The sequence below is a fragment of the Procambarus clarkii genome, unplaced genomic scaffold (genome assembly GCF_040958095.1).
Source record: "Procambarus clarkii isolate CNS0578487 unplaced genomic scaffold, FALCON_Pclarkii_2.0 HiC_scaffold_1317, whole genome shotgun sequence".
Taxonomy (NCBI): Eukaryota; Metazoa; Arthropoda; class Malacostraca; order Decapoda; family Cambaridae; genus Procambarus; species Procambarus clarkii.
Genome location: NW_027190346.1, coordinates 453 through 21,979, shown reverse-complemented (window position 1 = coordinate 21,979; position 21,527 = coordinate 453). Strand labels below are relative to the sequence as shown.

General features: G+C 44.1%; 3 non-coding genes across 3 annotated transcripts; all 3 read right to left on the bottom strand.

The window, feature by feature from the left end:
- Positions 1 to 4,450: 4,450 nt before the first annotated feature.
- On the bottom strand, positions 4,451 to 4,569 carry LOC138362148 (5S ribosomal RNA). The gene has a single exon (XR_011227445.1). It is a non-coding gene; the product is annotated as a 5S ribosomal RNA (ribosomal RNA).
- Positions 4,570 to 12,824: 8,255 nt separating this feature from the next.
- On the bottom strand, positions 12,825 to 12,945 carry LOC138362151 (5S ribosomal RNA). Its single transcript, XR_011227448.1, has one exon. It is a non-coding gene; the product is annotated as a 5S ribosomal RNA (ribosomal RNA).
- An 8,128-nt stretch (positions 12,946 to 21,073) lies between these two features.
- On the bottom strand, positions 21,074 to 21,192 carry LOC138362147 (5S ribosomal RNA). The gene has a single exon (XR_011227444.1). It is a non-coding gene; the product is annotated as a 5S ribosomal RNA (ribosomal RNA).
- Positions 21,193 to 21,527: the final 335 nt, after the last annotated feature.

Here is a 21,527-nt window from a genome sequence, read left to right as displayed (position 1 = left end):
TCTATACATATAATAAATAAATAAATACAATAATTTAGGTGGCATACATACACTGTACACGTGATATCAATAAATCAAGTCATTGTAGTACAACCTGTCCTCTTACAAACAAAACGCCGTCGCTTTTCATTCTTATGCACTGCCAAGGATCCTCCCCCCCCCCTCCAAAAAAAAAAAAAAAAAAAAAAATTGTCATACTGTACTAGAATAAAAGCAGCTTGTATAAGTGACATACTGTCCTGTCCTGTTTTATTCTGTTTTTGGTCCTCTGGCTTAATCTGTTAAGTTAGGAGATGACATTTTAAATTAACCGTTTTCTTGACATTTTCAAACCTTAAGAGGGGTGGCCTGCATAGTAATCCTAATGTGGAACATAACAATGAATCTCTAATCTCTAGAAAAAAGATACCGAGTGTTTATATGTGTGTTGAGAGAGAGAGAGAGAGAGAGAGAGAGAGAGAGAGAGAGAGAGAGAGAGAGAGAGAGAGAGAGAAGAGAGAGAGAAGAGAGAGAGAGAGAGAGAGAGAGACATGCAGAGACAGAGACAGAGACAGACAGACAGACAGACAGAGACTGAGAGAGAGAAACACACACAGACAGTTTCATAAATATTCTCATTTCTATAGCTATTTGCTTTCAGTGACAGAGGTTTTTGTTATAATAGTATTGGTGTCTAACACTCACAATCTCTTTAGAAATTAAAGTGTGGCTCCAATGGAGCCGAGTTTGTTGGTTTGAGGCCAAGCCACCACCACAGGGCAGTAAGTAGCCGTTTACTTGGAGGAGGTGTACTTGGTGACGGCCTTAGTGCCCTCAGAGACGGCGTGCTTGGCCAGTTCTCCGGGCAACAGGAGCCTTACAGCCGTCTGGATCTCCCGACTGGTAATGGTGGAACGCTTGTTGTAGTGGGCCAGGCGAGAAGCCTCGGCGGCGATGCGCTCGAAGATGTCGTTCACGAACGAGTTCATGATCGACATGGCTTTGGAAGAGATACCAGTGTCGGGGTGGACCTGCTTCAGCACTTTGTAGATGTAGATGCTGTAGCTCTCCTTCCTCCTGCGCTTCTTTTTCTTATCGCCCTTGGCAATGGCCTTCTGGGCCTTTCCGGCCTTCTTGGCAGCCTTTCCAGATGCCTTGGGTGGCATGATGATGCTCGTGCTGGCTGGCGTTGCGATACAATAATGAACTTTTGCGCGAGTCGAGCTTTCCTTTTATATCCGCTCGCGACTCAGCTCAGAGCGGGTCGCGTGGCGGAGCGCGCTGATTGGTCAGTGGCGGACTCCCTTGATCCTGAGCGGGGTATATAACACGAAGCTCGATCTGCGGGCCGGCATAAAACACCACAAACCCACAACAGCAGCAGCAATGTCAGGACGCGGCAAGGGAGGCAAAGTGAAGGGCAAGTCAAAGTCTCGCTCCAGCAGGGCCGGACTTCAGTTCCCCGTGGGCAGAATTCACCGTCTGCTGCGTAAAGGCAACTACGCCGAACGCGTCGGTGCTGGCGCTCCTGTCTACCTGGCAGCCGTCATGGAATACCTCGCTGCCGAAGTTCTGGAGCTCGCCGGTAACGCCGCACGTGACAACAAGAAGACCCGTATCATCCCACGTCACTTGCAGTTGGCCATCCGCAACGACGAAGAACTCAACAAACTTCTGTCTGGCGTAACCATTGCACAGGGAGGTGTTCTTCCAAACATTCAGGCAGTTCTTTTGCCAAAGAAGACAGAGAAGAAGTAAGCACTTCTGCCACCCACCACGACAAATACCATAACCAGGCTCCATCCGGAGCCACACACACTTTAATAGAGAGATTCAAGTAGACAATCAACTTTCAAACATTAATAATAACATTTATATTGATTTCATTTGGAATGTGTACATAACAAACAAACAAAACAAAATTATAGGGGATATTCAGCATCACTTGGAATATTAACCAATCATATAAATCCAATATATATTTTATATTTTACTTTAAGCGAGGAATTCATATTCTATCAATTTTTAATCATACAAATGAACAAAAGCAATTCTTCACTAGACGTAATGAATGAATAATGATCAAGGTTTTAATGTGTTTCATGAATAAATATATATATATATATATATATATATATATATATATATATATATATATATATATATATATATATATATATATATATATATATATATATATAATTAATATAATATAATATATTATAATACTTGTGAACCAGAATATGTTTGAGCAGCAGCGATCGTGCCATTGGCCGAAGTGCAACAATTCAAATAATTTAAAGGGCCTGCTCGGGTATATAAGAGAGGCTGGGAGACTGGGGCCGGTGGTGGGTGATGGGTGATGAGTGATGGTGTGGTGTGGTGTGGTGTTGTTAAGAGTTGATTTACGGCCAGCCAGCCAGCTGCAGCCAAGGCAGGGCAGGGCAGGGCAAGGCAAGGCAAGGCAAGGCAAGGCAAGGCAAGGCAAGGCAAGGCAAGGCAAGCAAGGCAAGGCAAGGCAATAACAGGACAGGACAGGCAAGGCAAGGCAAGCAGGCGGGCGGGCAGGCGGGCGGGCGGGCGGGCAGCCAGCCAGGCAGGCAGGCAGGCAGGCAGGCAGGCAGGCAGGCAGGCAGGCAGGCAGGCTGGCAGGCAGGCAGGCAGGCAGGCAGGCAGGCAGGCAGGCAGGCAGGCAGGCAGCCAGCCAGCCAGCCAGCAGCCAGCCAGCCAGCCAGCCAGGCAGGCAGGCAGGCAGCCAGCCAGCCAGCCAGCCAGCCAGCCAGCCAGCCAGCCAGCCAGCCAGCCAGCCAGCCAGCCAGCCAGCCAGCCACTCCCACTTTGTATTTATATGCATTCAATTTATATTCAAACATTATATATGTTTAAGGGCCTAGTTTTAGTGTTTATTTTAAAAATGACAAACATCGAGTCGTTTTACCAGTCCTTTAGCGTTAACGGTGATGCATTTTAAAACTGAACAGAAATCACCTTTTCTGGATATATCAAATATCGAATCCGCTTAATGTGCCTACAATTCAATCATTCAAAAATACATAATTTACATCATGCCTTTTCATAGAACAGACAATAAGATTTGAGACAATAAGAACTTTAGTTTTATAACTAAAGTTGCACAATTATACCAACTCTATGGTGGCTGGGTGGTAAGGTGTGTGGCTGGTGTTTTGGAAGTCGCGAGTTCAAACGACCCAATGGGAGTACTTTTTTTTTTTTTATGCCATACAATCTTCCTAGTACTATTATGTAGGTTTGTGTGTGTGTGTTTTTATTCATTCTTTGGTTTTATAGATGACATACATATTGACTCCTTTTACCGGTCCTTAATTAGGCTCTGGGGAAGCAATGGTGGTGGTGGTGGTGCATTTAAAACTAAACCAAAAATCACCAGTTCTGGACGCGTCAAATATCCATATCCGCTTAATGGTCCTACAACCTAATTACTTAAAACTACACTATTTAATTCATTCATATCATGTGCATATTGGTCATTATGACTCATACAACCGACATAACAATTTATTTTCATTATTAGAATCATACATTTCATCAAGTAATACAGATACAAAGAGATTTTCTTTCTGAGAAGACCGTTAGTATTGGCTGGCTGGCAGGCAGGCAGGCAGGCATTTGAGGGTTATTATTTCGCCTGTGATTGGGGGGAGGGTTGATGTGTTAGGGGGTTTTCGGTTAGGTGTGGTGGTGGTGATTGGTTGGTGGTGGTGATTGGTGGTGATTGGTGGTGAGTAAGTGGTGAGTAGTGGTGGTGGTGGTGGTGGGTGGTGGTGGTGGTGGTGTAGTAGTAGGTGGGAAGGGGGGGGGGGGGGGGGGGGGGGGGGGAAGGGGAATGATGGGTCTGTGGATTCCTTCTCCGTACCCTTACATATAAGCAAAAACATGCTTCCTGTGGGTATAGAAACATTAACACAAATTATATCAGTAACTGATATTGTAGCCTTTTAAACAGAAAAGATTTGTACATACAAATACTTTTAAATTATCATTATATTGTGGAAATGGCATTTACGTCATTAATTGATACCTCAGCATCAAGTGTCCTGCAGTGGTCCAGTGGTAAAGTGTATATAAGTGATGCGTATTCTTGGAGTTGCGAGTTCAAACCCGGATTAAGCTATATATATATATATATATAATATATATATATATATATATATATATATATATATATATATATATACTATATATATATATATATATACAACATGTTTTGTTTTGGTTGTTTGTTTTTGTATAAAGCCTCACACACTATATTAAGCGAGTTTGTTTTAAACATGACATACATATTAATTCATTTTACCAGGCCTTATTCCACACAACTCCGTGAATTTCCCGTGGAGCAGCCAGCCAGCCAGCCAGCCAGCCAGCCAGCCAGCCAGCCAGCCATTCAAACAAAAACAAACGAAACAAAACAAAACAAAACAAAAAACATTATTGCCAACAGCATTTGGTGTTCCCAGGCGGTCACCCATCCAAGTACTAACCAAACCCAACGTTGCTTAACTTCGCTGATCGGACGAGAAGCGGTGTTCTCAACGTGGTATGGCCGTTGGCATGAGACTGCCTACACATTGTGGCTAATAACCAACTCTTTTTAGTCATCACGGCAGGATACGGACCTTCTTGTGGTGTCTTAATGGTAATTGTATCCTAACATATTTTTGTCTCCTTGGCATGGATATTTAACATCGTTTATTCAGTCTTGGGTTTATGTTCTTTCGCCATTTACAGACATTTTACATCTACCTACTTCCTCAGCCTACCCTGCCAATTTCTAATGAATTTGTGGATTTTCTTTGTAATACATACATGTGTGTGCTCATCTGCTCTTCAGTTTTTATGATATTTGTCTCATCTGTCCTGCTTTATGATACTTTTACAAAGAACATGGAACAAATGCTTCTATTTTAGAGAAGATATGGGATCCAGGTTCGGAGCCGTAAAACCCAACCGTCGTGATTGTGGACGAGTTGCCCGGTTGCAGCTTCTGTACCGTGCCGGCACATAAATAGGTTCGGCTCAAGCGGCGGCAGCATCATTCCCCCCGTGACTGTCTGAGCGTCTCTCATCACCTTGGTTATCTCATCATCATCATGGTAGAAGCAAAGCCTACCAAGAAGGCTGCCGGCTTGCTGCTGCTGTGGTGGCCACCACCAGGAACCTCGCGTCCAGGTTGCTCCACCCGAAAACTAGTCAAATGGTTCTAGCCCGCGGTCGCAGCACTCAAAGACCGTAAGGGCTCGTCTCTACAAGCAATCAAGAAGTACGTTGTTGCCACAACAAAGTCGAGGCTGCAAGATCGCCATTTACATCCGAAGATTTCTCAAGAAAGCAGTGGCTGACGGCATCTCTTGTTCAGACCAAGGTAAGTGGAGCTAGTGGATCATTCAAGCTGGCCGTAGCAGAGAAGAGGGCCGTTCTAACTCCCAAGAAAGCCACCACTAACCAAGAAACCATCTACAGCAGCAAAGAAGGCCGTGGTAACTCCAAGAAAGCCGCCACAAGCAACAAACCACCTACAGCCTTGAAAAGAAGCAGCAGCAGCAGCTTGTTGTTGGGAACAAAAAGCCCAAAATAAAGAGAGCTTCAAAATCTCCCAAACCACCCAAGGCAAAGAAAGCTGTCAAGAAAACAACAAAGGCAAAATAAACGACGACATGCAAGCAGCATGAATACACATGACAATAAACATCCAGGCCTCCCCCCTCAGTGGAGGGGCCTCATATGATTCCAAAAAGAGTTTAGTTTTGTAGACAAATAAATCATTACTTTTGGGGTAGATTTACTCTGTATATTATATATATATATATAATATATATATATATATATATATATATAATATATATATTATATATATATATATATACACATACATGGGTGAGGTGATATGGTACCAAAGTTTTGGGTGAGGTGATTGACATTTACACAAGATAAAACACGAACCAATGGGAATAAAAACATAAGAATGGAAGTAACTGCAGAAGGCCTATTGGCCCATAACACAAGCACTTCCTCTTGATGCTTCTATATTGGTTCGGAGTCTGAAGCTATAATATATATATATATATATATATATATATATATATATATATATATATATATTATATATATATATATATATATATATATATATATATATATATATATATATATATATATATATATATATATATATGCACACAAAACTAAATAGTCTTGTTAGACAAATTGCCCCTATTAGAGGCAAGTTGACTAACAAGCCGAATGACTGCAATTGTTTTGAATTTGAGTTAATCTAACATAGAAATGTAATCAAACCTAACCTAACCTATGCTAACCCAAGCTAAGCTAACCTAACCTAACCTAAGCTAACCCAAGCTAAGCTAAGCTAACCTAACCTAACCTAAGCTAAGCTAACCTAACCTAACCTAACCAGCAATTCATGATCTTAATATAATACTGTTAATTGGATAAACCAATTTGGAAAGAAATGTTCGAAAATAACAAAATTAACTGTGCTTGTTAGGAAAATTGGGCCTTGCATACTTGTCCCAATAGTGTGGTTCGCGCTTTTAGGTACGACATAACGATATACCTAAGTGAGAGAGAAAAAGATTCGCACTCAAACATGCATATCGATTGGCCAGTCCTGAATTCTGGGTAGATATTCGTGTCCTCCCTTTTTCATTTACCATCATTTGGATACTATCAAAACAGCTCTGAGAAGGATAAAATGAATAAGACGGGTAGCTCACTCATGTAAAAAGGAAGAGTTGGGAAAGATCCTCTCTCTCTCTCTCTCTCTCTCCCTCACCCCCCCCCCCCCCACCCACCACCAATGATCCTGCTCTGCTAGTATATAACGGAACAAACCTTCCCCCCCCCCCCCCCCACCCCTCCCTCCCCAATCAGAGTCCCTTTAAGCATGCGAGGATAAAAAATTAGATTTCATAAGACCCAATGTGCTAGCTGATATCAAACAATTTTATGTTATCGTCTATTAAGCCTTCAGTAAAAAAGTATAGGGACCTAATTAGGTCCCGTTTTGAGGTGTGGTGGGGTGGAATCGATGGATTAGCCAAGCTCTTATCCGCCGAATCCGTAGAGGGTACGACCCTGGCGCTTCAGAGCGTACACACGTCCATGGCAGTGACGGTCTTCCTCTTGGCGTGTTCCGTGTAGGTTACAGCATCACGGATGACGTTCTCGAGGAACACCTTCAGGGACGCCACGGGTCTCTTCGTAGATGAGACCCGAAATACGCCTTCACGCCGCCACGACGAGCTAAGCGACGAATAGCGGGCTTGGTGATGCCCTGGATGTTGTCACGTAGCACCTTACGATGACGCTTGGCGCCACCCTTTCCGAGTCCCTTGCCTCCCTTGCCGCGTCCAGTCATGGTGTTGAAGTTGTGTGAATAATAAAATTTCGGCACGATTTCCCCAGACTATATCCCGTCAAGCGGACGTACTTGTAGCATGGCAACTCCTAACTCCTGCCTGTCCTTACTTTATGCTTGTACTCGAGCAGAAACACGGCTTTCTCACAACGCTTTCAAAACTGCAGTTGCCTACTCGTCTGTTTTCACGGTCTCTGTGAAATGACTTTTGCACAAATCCAAAAAATAGAGCAAAATCAGCGATAATAGTGTTTGAGGTGAGCTGCCTGTTGGCTGCAGCCAGAGGAAGGAGGGGAGGGGCAACGGGGGTGACGTAGGCGAGTCGAGCAGCCAATGGCGCTCGAGCAAGCGCCTCGAGACGGCGTATATAAGCAAAAAATTTTTCGGCGCCGGCCATCACAAACCACAGTTGTTCACCATGGCTCGCACCAAGCAGACTGCTCGCAAGTCCACGGGAGGCAAGGCTCCTCGTAAGCAGCTGGCCACCAAGGCAGCACGCAAATCTGCTCCTGCCACAGGGGGCGTGAAGAAGCCTCACCGTTACAGGCCCGGAACGGTCGCCCTGCGTGAGATCCGTCGTTACCAGAAGAGCACAGAGTTGCTCATCAGGAAACTTCCCTTCCAGCGTCTGGTGCGCGAGATTGCCCAGGACTTCAAGACCGATCTTCGCTTCCAGTCGTCTGCCGTCATGGCTTTACAGGAGGCATCCGAGGCTTACCTGGTCGGTCTCTTCGAGGACACTAACCTCTGTGCCATCCACGCCAAGCGGTGTCACCATCATGCCAAAGGACATTCAGCTTGCTCGCCGTATCCGTGGAGAGCGTGCATAAGCTAAAACGACCACCCTAGTATACACCAAACTCGGCCCTTCTCAGGGCCAAAATATCCTTCTAAGGAGATTTCAGACATTCCTAGCATCAGTCATATGAATTAACCTTCATCTATACATATAATAAATAAATAAATACAATAATTTAGGTGCATACATACACTGTACACGTGATATCAATAAATCAAGTCATATTGTAGTACAAACCTGTCCTCTTACAAACAAAAACGCCGTCGCTTTTCATTCTTATGCACTGCCAAGGATCCTCCCCCCCCCCCCTCCAAAAAAAAAAAAAAAAAAATTGTCATACTGTACTAGAAATAAAAGCAGCTTGTATAAGTGACATACTGTCCTGTCCTGTTTTATTCTGTTTTTGGTCCTCTGGCTTAATCTGTTAAGTTAGGAGATGACATTTTAAATTAACCGTTTTCTTGACATTTTCAAACCTTAAGAGGGTGGCCTGCATAGTAATCCTAATGTGGAACATAACAATGAATCTCTAATCTCTAGAAAAAAGATACCGAGTGTTTATATGTGTGTTGAGAGAGAGAGAGAGAGAGAGAGAGAAGAGAGAGAGAGGAGAGAGAGAGAGAGAGCGAGAGAGAGAGAGAGAGAAGGAGAGAGAGATGAGAGAGAGAGAGGAGAGAGAGAGAGAGAGACATGCAGAGACAGAGACAGAGACAGACAGACAGACAGACAGAGACTGAGAGAGAGAAACACACACAGACAGTTTCATAAATATTCTCATTTTATAGCTATTTGCTTTCAGTGACAGAGGTTTTTGTTATAATAGTATTGGTGTCTAACACTCACAATCCTCTTTAGAAATTAAAGTGTGGCTCCAATGGAGCCGAGTTTGTTGGTTTGAGGCCAAGCCACCACCACAGGGCAGTAAGTAAGCCGTTTACTTGGAGGAGGTGTACTTGGTGACGGCCTTAGTGCCCTCAGAGACGGCGTGCTTGGCCAGTTCTCCGGGCAACAGGAGCCTTACAGCCGTCTGGATCTCCCGACTGGTAATGGTGGAAACGCTTGTTGTAGTGGGCCAGGCGAGAAGCCTCGGCGGCGATGCGCTCGAAGATGTCGTTCACGAACGAGTTCATGATCGACATGGCTTTGGAAGAGATACCAGTGTCGGGTGGACCTGCTTCAGCACTTTGTAGATGTAGATGCTGTAGCTCTCCTTCCTCCTGCGCTTCTTTTTCTTATCGCCCTTGGCAATGGCCTTCTGGGCCTTTCCGGCCTTCTTGGCAGCCTTTCCAGATGCCTTGGGTGGCATGATGATGCTCGTGCTGGCTGGCGTTGCGATACAATAATGAACTTTTGCGCGAGTCGAGCTTTCCTTTTATATCCCGCTCGCGACTCAGCTCAGAGCGGGTCGCGTGGCGGAGCGCGCTGATTGGTCAGTGGCGGACTCCCTTGATCCTGAGCGGGGTATATAACACGAAGCTCGATCTGCGGGCCGGCATAAAAACACCACAAACCCACAACAGCAGCAGCAATGTCAGGACGCGGCAAGGGAGGCAAAGTGAAGGGGCAAGTCAAAGTCTCGCTCCAGCAGGGCCGGACTTCAGTTCCCCGTGGGCAGAATCACCGTCTGCTGCGTAAAGGCAACTACGCCGAACGCGTCGGTGCTGGCGCTCCTGTCTACCTGGCAGCCGTCATGGAATACCTCGCTGCCGAAGTTCTGGAGCTCGCCGGTAACGCCGCACGTGACAACAAGAAGACCCGTATCATCCCACGTCACTTGCAGTTGGCCATCCGCAACGACGAAGAACTCAACAAACTTCTGTCTGGCGTAACCATTGCACAGGGAGGTGTTCTTCCAAACATTCAGGCAGTTCTTTTGCCAAAGAAGACAGAGAAGAAGTAAGCACTTCTGCCACCCACCACGACAATACCATAACCAGGCTCCATCCGGAGCCACACACACTTTAATAGAGAGATTCAAGTAGACAATCAACTTTCAAACATTAATAATAACATTTATATTGATTTCATTTGGAATGTGTACATAACAAACAAACAAAAACAAAATTATAGGGGATATTCAGCATCACTTGGAATATTAACCAATCATATAAATCCAATATATATTTTATATTTTACTTTAAGCGAGGAATTCATATTCTATCAATTTTTAATCATACAAATGAACAAAAGCAATTCTTCACTAGACGTAATGAATGAATAAATGATCAAGGTTTTAATGTGTTTCATGAATAAATAAATATATATATATATATATATATATTATATATATATCTATATATATATATATATATATATATATATAATATAATATAATATAATATATTATAATACTTGTGAACCAGAATATGTTTGAGCAGCAGCGATCGTGCCATTGGCCGAAGTGCAACAATTCAAATAATTTAAAGGGCCTGCTCGGGTATATAAGAGAGGCTGGGAGACTGGGGCCGGTGGTGGGTGATGGGTGATGAGTGGATGGTGTGGTGTGGTGTGGTGTTGTTAAGAGTTGATTTACGGCCAGCCAGCCAGCTGCAGCCAAGGCAGGCAGGGCAAGGCAAGGCAAGGCAAGGCAAGGCAAGGCAAGGCAAGGCAAGGCAAGGCAAGGCAAGGCAAGGCAAGGCAAGGCAAGGCACGCAATAACAGGACAGGACAGGCAAGGCAAGGCAAGCAGGCGGGCGGGCAGGCGGGCGGGCGGGCGGGCAGCCAGCCAGCCGCCAGCCAGTCAGCCAGGAGGCAGGCAGGCAGGCAGGCAGCAGGCAGGCAGGCTGGCAGGCAGGCAGGCATGGCAGGCAGGCAGGCAGGCAGGCAGGCAGGCAGCCAGCCAGCCAGCCAGCCAGCCAGCCAGCCAGCCAGCCAGGCAGGCAGGCAGCAGCCAGCCAGCCAGCAGCCAGCCAGCCAGCCAGCCAGCAGCCAGCCAGCCAGCCGCCAGCCAGCCAGCCAGCCAGCCAGCAGCCAGCCAGCCAGCCACTCCCACTTTGTATTTATATGCATTCAATTTATATTCAAACATTATATATGTTAAGGGCCTAGTTTTAGTGTTTATTTTAAAAATGACAAACATCGAGTCGTTTTTACCAGTCCTTTAGCGTTAACGGTGATGCATTTTAAAACTGAACAGAAATCACCTTTTCTGGATATATCAAATATCGAATCCGCTTAATGTGCCTACAATTCAATCATTCAAAAAATACATAATTTACATCATGCCTTTTCATAGAACAGACAATAAGATTTGAGACAATAAGAACTTTAGTTTTATAACTAAAGTTGCACAATTATACCAACTCTATGGTGGCTGGGTGGTAAGGTGTGTGGCTGGTGTTTTGGAAGTCGCGAGTTCAAACGACCCAATGGGAGTACTTTTTTTTTTTTTATGCCATACAATCTTCCTAGTACTATTATGTAGGTTTGTGTGTGTGTGTTTTATTCATTCTTGGTTTTATAGATGACATACATATTGACTCCTTTTACCGGTCCTTAATTAGGCTCTGGGGAAGCAATGGTGGTGGTGGTGGTGCATTTAAAACTAAACCAAAAATCACCAGTTCTGGACGCGTCAAATATCATATCCGCTTAATGTGTCTACAACCTAATTACTTAAAACTACACTATTTAATTCATTCATATCATGTGCATATTGGTCATTATGCTCATACAACCGACATAACAATTTATTTTCATTATTAGAATCATACATTTCATCAAGTAATACAGATACAAAGAGATTTTCTTTCTGAGAAGACCGTTAGTATTGGCTGGCTGGCAGGCAGGCAGGCAGGCAGGCAGGCATTTGAGGGTTATTATTTCGCCTTGTTGATTGGGGGGAGGGTTGATGTGTTAGGGGGTTTTCGGTTAGGTGTGGGGTGGTGATTGGTGGTGGTGGTGATTGGTGGTGATTGGTGGTGAGTAGTGGTGAGTAGTGGTGGTGGTGGTGGTGGTGGTGGTGGTGGTGGTAGTAGTAGGTGGGAGGGGGGGGGGGGGGGGGGAAGGGGAATGATGGTCTGTGGATTCCTTCTCTCCGTACCCCTTTACATATAAGCAAAAACATGCCTTCCTGTGGGTATAGAAACCATTAACACAAATTATATCAGTAACTGATATTGTAGCCTTTTAAACAGAAAAGATTTGTACATACAAATACTTTTAAATTATCATTTATTTGTGGAATGGCATTTACGTCATTAAATTGATACCTCAGCATCAAGTGTCCTGCAGTGGTCCAGTGGTAAAGTGTATATAAGTGCTGCGTATTCTTGGAGTTGCGAGTTCACAACCCGGATTAAGCTATATATATATAGATATATATATATATATATATATATATATATATATATATATATATATATATATATATATATATATATATAATATATATATATATATACAAACATGTTTTGTTTTTGGTTGTTTGTTTTTGTATAAAGCCTCACACACTATATTAAGCGAGTTTGTTTTAAACATGACATACATATTAATTCATTTTACCAGGCCTTATTCCACACAACTCCGTGAATTTCCCGTGGAGCAGCCAGCCAGCCAGCCAGCCAGCCAGCCAGCCAGCCAGCCATTCAAACAAAACAAACGAAACAAAACAAAACAAAACAAAAACATTATTGCCAACAGCATTTGGTGTTCCCAGGCGGTCACCCATCCAAGTACTAACCAAACCCAACGTTGCTTAACTTCGCTGATCGGACGAGAAGCGGGTGTTCTCAACGGTGGTATGGCCGTTGGCATGAGACTGCCTACACATTGTGGCTAATAACCAACTCTTTTTAGTCATCACGGCAGGATACGGACCTTCTTGTGGTGTCTTAATGGTAATTGTAATCCTAACATATTTTGTCTCCTTGGCATGGATATTTAACATCGTTTTATTCAGTCTTGGGTTTATGTTCTTTCGCCATTACAGACATTTTACATCTACCTACTTCCTCAGCCTACCCTGCCAATTTCTAATGAATTTGTGGATTTTCTTTTGTAATACATACATGTGTGTGCTCATCTGCTCTTCCAGTTTTTATGATATTTGTCTCATCTGTCCTGCTTTATGATACTTTTACAAAGAACATGAACAAATGCTTCTATTTTAGAGAAGATATTGGATCCAGGTTTCGGAGCCGTAAAACCAACCGTCGTGATTGGTGGACGAGTTGCCAGGTTGCAGCTTCTGTACCGTGCCGGCACATAAATAGGTTCGGCTTCAAGCGGCGGCAGCATCATTCCCCCGTGACTGTCTGAGCGTCTCTCATCACCTTGGTTATCTCATCATCATCCATGGTAGAAGCAAAGCCTACCAAGAAGGCTGCGGCTGCTGCTGCTGTGGTGGCCACCACAGGAAACCTCGCGTCCAGGTTGCTCACCCCGAAAACTAGTCAAATGGTTCTAGCCGCGTCGCAGCACTCAAAGACCGTAAGGGCTCGTCTCTACAAGCAATCAAGAAGTACGTTGTTGCCAACAACAAAGTCGAGGCTGCCAAGAATCGCCATTTACATCCCAAGATTTCTCAAGAAAGCAGTGGCTGACGGCATTCTTGTTCAGACCAAGGGAAGTGGAGCTAGTGGATCATTCAAGCTGGCCGTAGCAGAGAAGAGGGCCGTTTCTAACTCCCAAGAAAGCCACCACAACCAAGAAAACCATCTACAGCAGCAAAGAAGGCCGTGGTAACCTCCCAAGAAAGCCGCCACAAGCAACAACACACCTACAGCCTTGAAAAAGAAGCAGCAGCAGCAGCTTGTTGTTGGGAACAAAAAGCCCAAAATAAAGAGAGCTTCAAAATCTCCCCAAACCACCCAAGGCAAAGAAAGCTGTCAAGAAAACAACAAAGGCAAAATAAACGACGACATGCAAGCAGCATGAATACACATGACAATAAACATCCAGGCCTCCCCCCCTCAGTGGAGGGGCCTCATATGATTCCAAAAGAGTTTAGTTTTGTAGACAAATAAATCATTACTTTTGGGGTAGAATTTACTCTGTATATTATATATATATATATCTATATATATATATATATATATATATATATAATATATATATATATATATATATATATACACATACATGGGTGAGGTGATATGGTACCAAAGTTTTGGGTGAGGTGATTGACATTTACACAAGATAAAACACGAACCAATGGGAATAAAAACATAAGAATGGAAGTAACTGCAGAAGGCCTATTGGCCCATAACACAAGCACTTCCTCTTGATGCTTCTATATTGGTTCGGAGTCTTGAAGCTATAATATATATATATATATATATATATATATATATATATATATATATATATATATATATATATATATATATATATATATATATATATATATATATATATATATATATGCACACAAAACTAAATAGTCTTGTTAGACAAATTGCCCCTATTAGAGGCAAGTTGACTAACAAGCCGAATGACTGCAATTGTTTTGAATTTGAGTTAAATCTAACATAGAAATGTAATCAAACCTAACCTAACCTATGCTAACCCAAGCTAAGCTAACCTAACCTAACCTAAGCTAAACCCAAGCTAAGCTAAGCTAACCTAACCTAACCTAAGCTAAGCTAACCTAACCTAACCTAACCCAGCAATTCATGATCTTAATATAATACTGTTAATTGGATAAACCAATTTGGAAAGAAATGTTCGAAAATAACAAAATTAACTGTGCTTGTTAGGAAAATTGGGCCTTGCATACTTGTCCCAATAGTGTGGTTCTCGCTTTTAGGTACGACATAAACGTATACCTAAGTGAGAGAGAAAAAGATTCGCACTCAAACATGCATATCGATGCCAGTCCTGAATTCTGGGTAGATATTCGTGTCCTCCCTTTTCATTTACCATCATTTGGATACTATCAAAACAGCTCTGAGAAGGATAAAATGAATAAAACGGGTAGCTCACTCATGTAAAAAGGAAGAGTTGGGAAAGATCTCTCTCTCTCTCTCTCTCTCCCTCACCCCCCCCCCCCACCACCACCAATGATCCTGCTCTGCTAGTATATAACGGACAAACCTTCCCCCCCCCCCCCCACCCCTCCCTCCCCAATCAGAGTCCTTTAAGCATGCGAGGATAAAAATAGATTTCATAAGACCAATGTGCTAGCTGATATCAAAACAATTTATGTTATCGTCTATTAAGCCCTTCAGTAAAAAAGTATAGGGACCTAATTAGGTCCCGTTTTGAGGTGGTGGTGGGTGGAATCGATGGATTAGCCAAGCTCTTATCCGCCGAATCCGTAGAGGGTACGACCCTGGCGCTTCAGAGCGTACACCACGTCCATGGCAGTGACGGTCTTCCTCTTGGCGTGTTCCGTGTAGGTTACAGCATCACGGATGACGTTCTCGAGGAAACACCTTCAGGACGCCACGGGTCTCTTCGTAGATGAGACCGAAATACGCTTCACGCCGCCACGACGAGCTAAGCGACGAATAGCGGGCTTGGTGATGCCCTGGATGTTGTCACGTAGCACCTTACGATGACGCTTGGCGCCACCCTTTCCGAGTCCCTTGCCTCCCTTGCCGCGTCCAGTCATGGTGTTGAAGTTGTGTGAATAATAAAATTTCGGCACGATTTCCCAGACTATATCCCGTCAAGCGGACGTACTTGTAGCATGGCAACTCCTAACTCCTGCCTGTCCTTACTTATGCTTGTACTCGAGCAGAAACACGGCTTTCTCACAAACGCTTTCAAAACTGCAGTTGCCTACTCGTCTGTTTCACGTCTCTGTGAAATGACTTTTGCACAAATCCAAAAATAGAGCAAAATCAGCGATAATAGTGTTTGAGGTGAGCTGCCTGTTGGCTGCAGCCAGAGGAAGGAGGGAGGGGCAACGGGGTGACGTAGGCGAGTCGAGCAGCCAATGGCGCTCGAGCAAGCGCCTCGAGACGGCGTATATAAGCAAAAATTTTTCGGCGCCGGCCATCACAAACCACAGTTGTTCACCATGGCTCGCACCAAGCAGACTGCTCGCAAGTCCACGGGAGGCAAGGCTCCTCGTAAGCAGCTGGCCACCAAGGCAGCACGCAAATCTGCTCCTGCCACAGGGGGCGTGAAGAAGCCTCACCGTTACAGGCCCGGAACGGTCGCCCCTGCGTGAGATCCCGTCGTTACCAGAAGAGCACAGAGTTGCTCATCAGGAAACTTCCCTTCCAGCGTCTGGTGCGCGAGATTGCCCAGGACTTCAAGACCGATCTTCGCTTCCAGTCGTCTGCCGTCATGGCTTACAGGAGGCATCCGAGGCTTACCTGGTCGGTCTCTTCGAGGACACTAACCTCTGTGCCATCCACGCCAAGCGTGTCACCATCATGCCAAAGGACATTCAGCTTGCTCGCCGTATCCGTGGAGAGCGTGCATAAGCTAAAACGACCACCCTAGTATACACCAAACTCGGCCCTTCTCAGGGCCAAATATCCTTCTAAGGAGATTTCAGACATTCCTAGCATCAGTCATATGAATTAACCTTCATCTATACATATAATAAATAAATAAATACAATAATTTAGGTGGCATACCATACACTGTACACGTGATATCAATAAATCAAGTCATTTGTAGTACAACCTGTCCTCTTACAAACAAAACGCCGTCGCTTTTCATTCTTATGCACTGCCAAGGATCCTCCCCCCCCCCCCTCCAAAAAAAAAAAAAAAAAAAATTGTCATACTGTACTAGAAATAAAAGCAGCTTGTATAAGTGACATACTGTCCTGTCCTGTTTTATTCTGTTTTTGGTCCTCTGGCTTAATCTGTTAAGTTAGGAGATGACATTTTAAATTAACCGTTTTCTTGACATTTTCAAACCTTAAGAGGGTGGCCTGCATAGTAATCCTAATGTGGAACATAACAATGAATCTCTAATCTCTAGAAAAAAGATACGAGTGTTTATATGTGTGTTGAGAGAGAGAGAGAGAGAGAGGAGAGAGAGAGAGAGAGAGGAGAGAGAGAGAGAGAGAGAGAGAGAGAGAGAGAGAGAGAGAGAGAGAGAGAGAGAGAGACATGCAGAGACAGAGACAAGAGACAGACAGACAGACAGACAGAGACTGAGAGAGAGAAACACACACAGACAGTTTCATAAATATTCTCATTTTATAGCTATTTGCTTTCAGTGACAGAGGTTTTTGTTATAATAGTATTGGTGTCTAACACTCACAATCTCTTAGAAATTAAAGTGTGGCTCCAATGGAGCCGAGTTTGTTGGTTTGAGGCCAAGCCACCACCACAGGGCAGTAAGTAAGCCGTTTACTTGGAGGAGGTGTACTTGGTGACGGCCTTAGTGCCCTCAGAGACGGCGTGCTTGGCCAGTTCTCGGGCAACAGGAGCCTTACAGCCGTCTGGATCTCCCGACTGGTAATGGTGGAACGCTTGTTGTAGTGGGCCAGGCGAGAAGCCTCGGCGGCGATGCGCTCGAAGATGTCGTTCACGAACGAGTTCATGATCGACATGGCTTTGGAAGAGATACCAGTGTCGGGGTGGACCTGCTTCAGCACTTTGTAGATGTAGATGCTGTAGCTCTCCTTCCTCCTGCGCTTCTTTTTCTTATCGCCCTTGGCAATGGCCTTCTGGGCCTTTCCGGCCTTCTTGGCAGCCTTCCAGATGCCTTGGGTGGCATGATGATGCTCGTGCTGGCTGGCGTTGCGATACAATAATGAACTTTTGCGCGAGTCGAGCTTTCCTTTTATATCCGCTCGCGACTCAGCTCAGAGCGGGTCGCGTGCGGAGCGCGCTGATTGGTCAGTGGCGGACTCCCTTGATCCTGAGCGGGGTATATAACACGAAGCTCGATCTGCGGGCCGGCATAAAACACCACAACCCACAACAGCAGCAGCAATGTCAGGACTCGGCAAGGGAGGCAAAGTGAAGGGCAAGTCAAAGTCTCGCTCCAGCAGGGCCGGACTTCAGTTCCCCGTGGGCAGAATTCACCGTCTGCTGCGTAAAGGCAACTACGCCGAACGCGTCGGTGCTGGCGCTCCTGTCTACCTGGCAGCCGTCATGGAATACCTCGCTGCCGAAGTTCTGGAGCTCGCCGGTAACGCCGCACGTGACAACAAGAAGACCCGTATCATCCCACGTCACTTGCAGTTGGCCATCCGCAACGACGAAGAACTCAACAAACTTTCTGTCTGGCGTAACCATTGCACAGGGAGGTTTCTTCCAAACATTCAGGCAGTTCTTTTGCCAAAGAAGACAGAGAAGAAGTAAGCACTTCTGCCACCCACCACGACAAATACCATAACCAGGCTCCATCCGGAGCCACAACACACTTTAATTAGAGAGATTCAAGTAGACAATCAACTTTCAAACATTAATAATAACATTTATATTGATTTCATTTGGAATGTGTACATAACAAACAAACAAAACAAAATTATAGGGGATATTCAGCATCACTTGGAATATTAACCAATCATATAAATCCAATATATATTTTATATTTTACTTTAAGCGAGGAATTCATATTCTATCAATTTTAATCATACAAATGAACAAAAGCAATTCTTCACTAGACGTAATGAATGAATAAATGATCAAGGTTTTAATGTGTTTCATGAATAAATATATATATATATATATATATATATATATATATATATATATATATATATATATATATATATATATATATATAATATAATATAATATATTATAATACTTGTGAACCAGAATATGTTTGAGCAGCAGCGATCGTGCCATTGGCCGAAGTGCAACAATTCAAATAATTTAAAGGGCCTGCTCGGGTATATAAGAGAGGCTGGGAGACTGGGGCCGGTGGTGGGTGATGGGTGATGAGTGATGGTGTGGTGTGGTGTGGTGTTGTTAAGAGTTGATTTACGGCAGCCAGCCAGCTGCAGCCAAGGCAGGGCAGGGCAAGGCAAGGCAAGGCAAGGCAAGGCAAGGCAAGGCAAGCAAGGCAAGGCAAGGCAAGGCAAGGCAAGGCAAGGCAATAACAGGACAGGACAGGCAAGGCAAGGCAAGCAGGCGGGCGGGCAGGCGGGCGGGCGGGCGGGCAGCCAGCCAGCCAGCCAGCCAGCCAGCCAGGCAGGCAGGCAGGCAGGCAGGCAGGCAGGCAGGCAGGCTGGCAGGCAGGCAGGCAGGCAGGCAGGCAGGCAGGCAGGCAGGCAGCCAGCCAGCAGCCAGCCAGCCAGCCAGCCAGCCAGGCAGGCAGGCAGCAGCCAGCCAGCCAGCCAGCCAGCCAGCCAGCCAGCCAGCCAGCCAGCCAGCCAGCCAGCCAGCCAGCCACTCCCACTTTGTATTTATATGCATTCAATTTATATTCAAACATTATATATGTTAAGGGCCTAGTTTTAGTGTTTATTTTAAAAATGACAAACATCGAGTCGTTTTACCAGTCCTTTAGCGTTAACGGTGATGCATTTTAAAACTGAACAGAAATCACCTTTTCTGGATATATCAAATATCGAATCCGCTTAATGTGCCTACAATTCAATCATTCAAAAAATACATAATTTACATCATGCCTTTTCATAGAACAGACAATAAGATTTGAGACAATAAGAACTTTAGTTTTATAACTAAAGTTGCACAATTATACCAACTCTATGGTGGCTGGGTGGTAAGGTGTGTGGCTGGTGTTTTGGAAGTCGCGAGTTCAAACGACCCAATGGGAGTACTTTTTTTTTTTTTATGCCATACAATCTTCCTAGTACTATTATGTAGGTTTGTGTGTGTGTGTTTTTATTCATTCTTTGGTTTTATAGATGACATACATATTGACTCCTTTTACCGGTCCTTAATTAGGCTCTGGGGAAGCAATGGTGGTGGTGGTGGTGCATTTAAAACTAAACCAAAAATCACCAGTTCTGGACGCGTCAAATATCATATCCGCTTAATGTGTCTACAACCTAATTACTTAAAACTACACTATTTAATTCATTCATATCATGTGCATATTGGTCATTATGCTCATACAACCGACATAACAATTTATTTTCATTATTAGAATCATACATTTCATCAAGTAATACAGATACAAAGAGATTTTCTTTCTGAGAAGACCGTTAGTATTGGCTGGCTGGCAGGCAGGCAGGCAGGCAGGCAGGCATTTGAGGGTTATTATTTCGCCTGTTGATTGGGGGGAGGGTTGATGTGTTAGGGGGTTTTCGGTTAGGTGTGGTGGTGGTGATTGGTGGTGGTGGTGATTGGTGGTGATTGGTGGTGAGTAGTGGTGAGTGTGGTGGTGGTGTGGTGGTGGTGGTGGTGGGTAGTAGTAGGTGGGGGGGGGGGGGGGGGAAGGGGAATGATGGTCTGTGGATTCCTTCTCCGTACCCCTTACATATAAGCAAAAACATGCCTTCCTGTGGGTATAGAAACATTAACACAAATTATATCAGTAACTGATATTGTAGCCTTTTAAACAGAAAAGATTTGTACATACAAATACTTTTAAATTATCATTTATTTGTGGAAATGGCATTTACGTCATTAAATTGATACCTCAGCATCAAGTGTCCTGCAGTGGTCCAGTGGTAAAGTGTATATAAGTGATGCGTATTCTTGGAGTTGCGAGTTCAAACCCGGATTAAGCTATATATATATATATATATATATATATATATATATAATATATATAATATATATATATTATATATATTATATATATATTATATATATACAACATGTTTTGTTTTGGTTGTTTGTTTTTGTATAAAGCCTCACACACTATATTAAGCGAGTTTGTTTTAAACATGACATACATATTAATTCATTTTACCAGGCCTTATTCCACACAACTCCGTGAATTTCCCGTGGAGCCAGCCAGCCAGCCAGCCAGCCAGCAGCCAGCCCAGCCAGCCATTCAAACAAAAACAAACGAAACAAACAAAACAAAACAAAAAACATTATTGCCAACAGCATTTGGTGTTCCCAGGCGGTCACCCATCCAAGTACTAACCAAACCCAACGTTGCTTAACTTCGCTGATCGGACGAGAAGCGGTGTTCTCAACGTGGTATGGCCGTTGGCATGAGACTGCCTACACATTGTGGCTAATAACCAACTCTTTTTAGTCATCACGGCAGGATACGGACCTTCTTGTGGTGTCTTAATGGTAATTGTATCCTAACATATTTTTGTCTCCTTGGCATGGATATTTAACATCGTTTATTCAGTCTTGGGTTTATGTTCTTTCGCCATTTACAGACATTTTACATCTACCTACTTCCTCAGCCTACCCTGCCAATTTCTAATGAATTTGTGGATTTTCTTTTGTAATACATACATGTGTGTGCTCATCTGCTCTTCAGTTTTTATGATATTTGTCTCATCTGTCCTGCTTTATGATACTTTTACAAAGAACA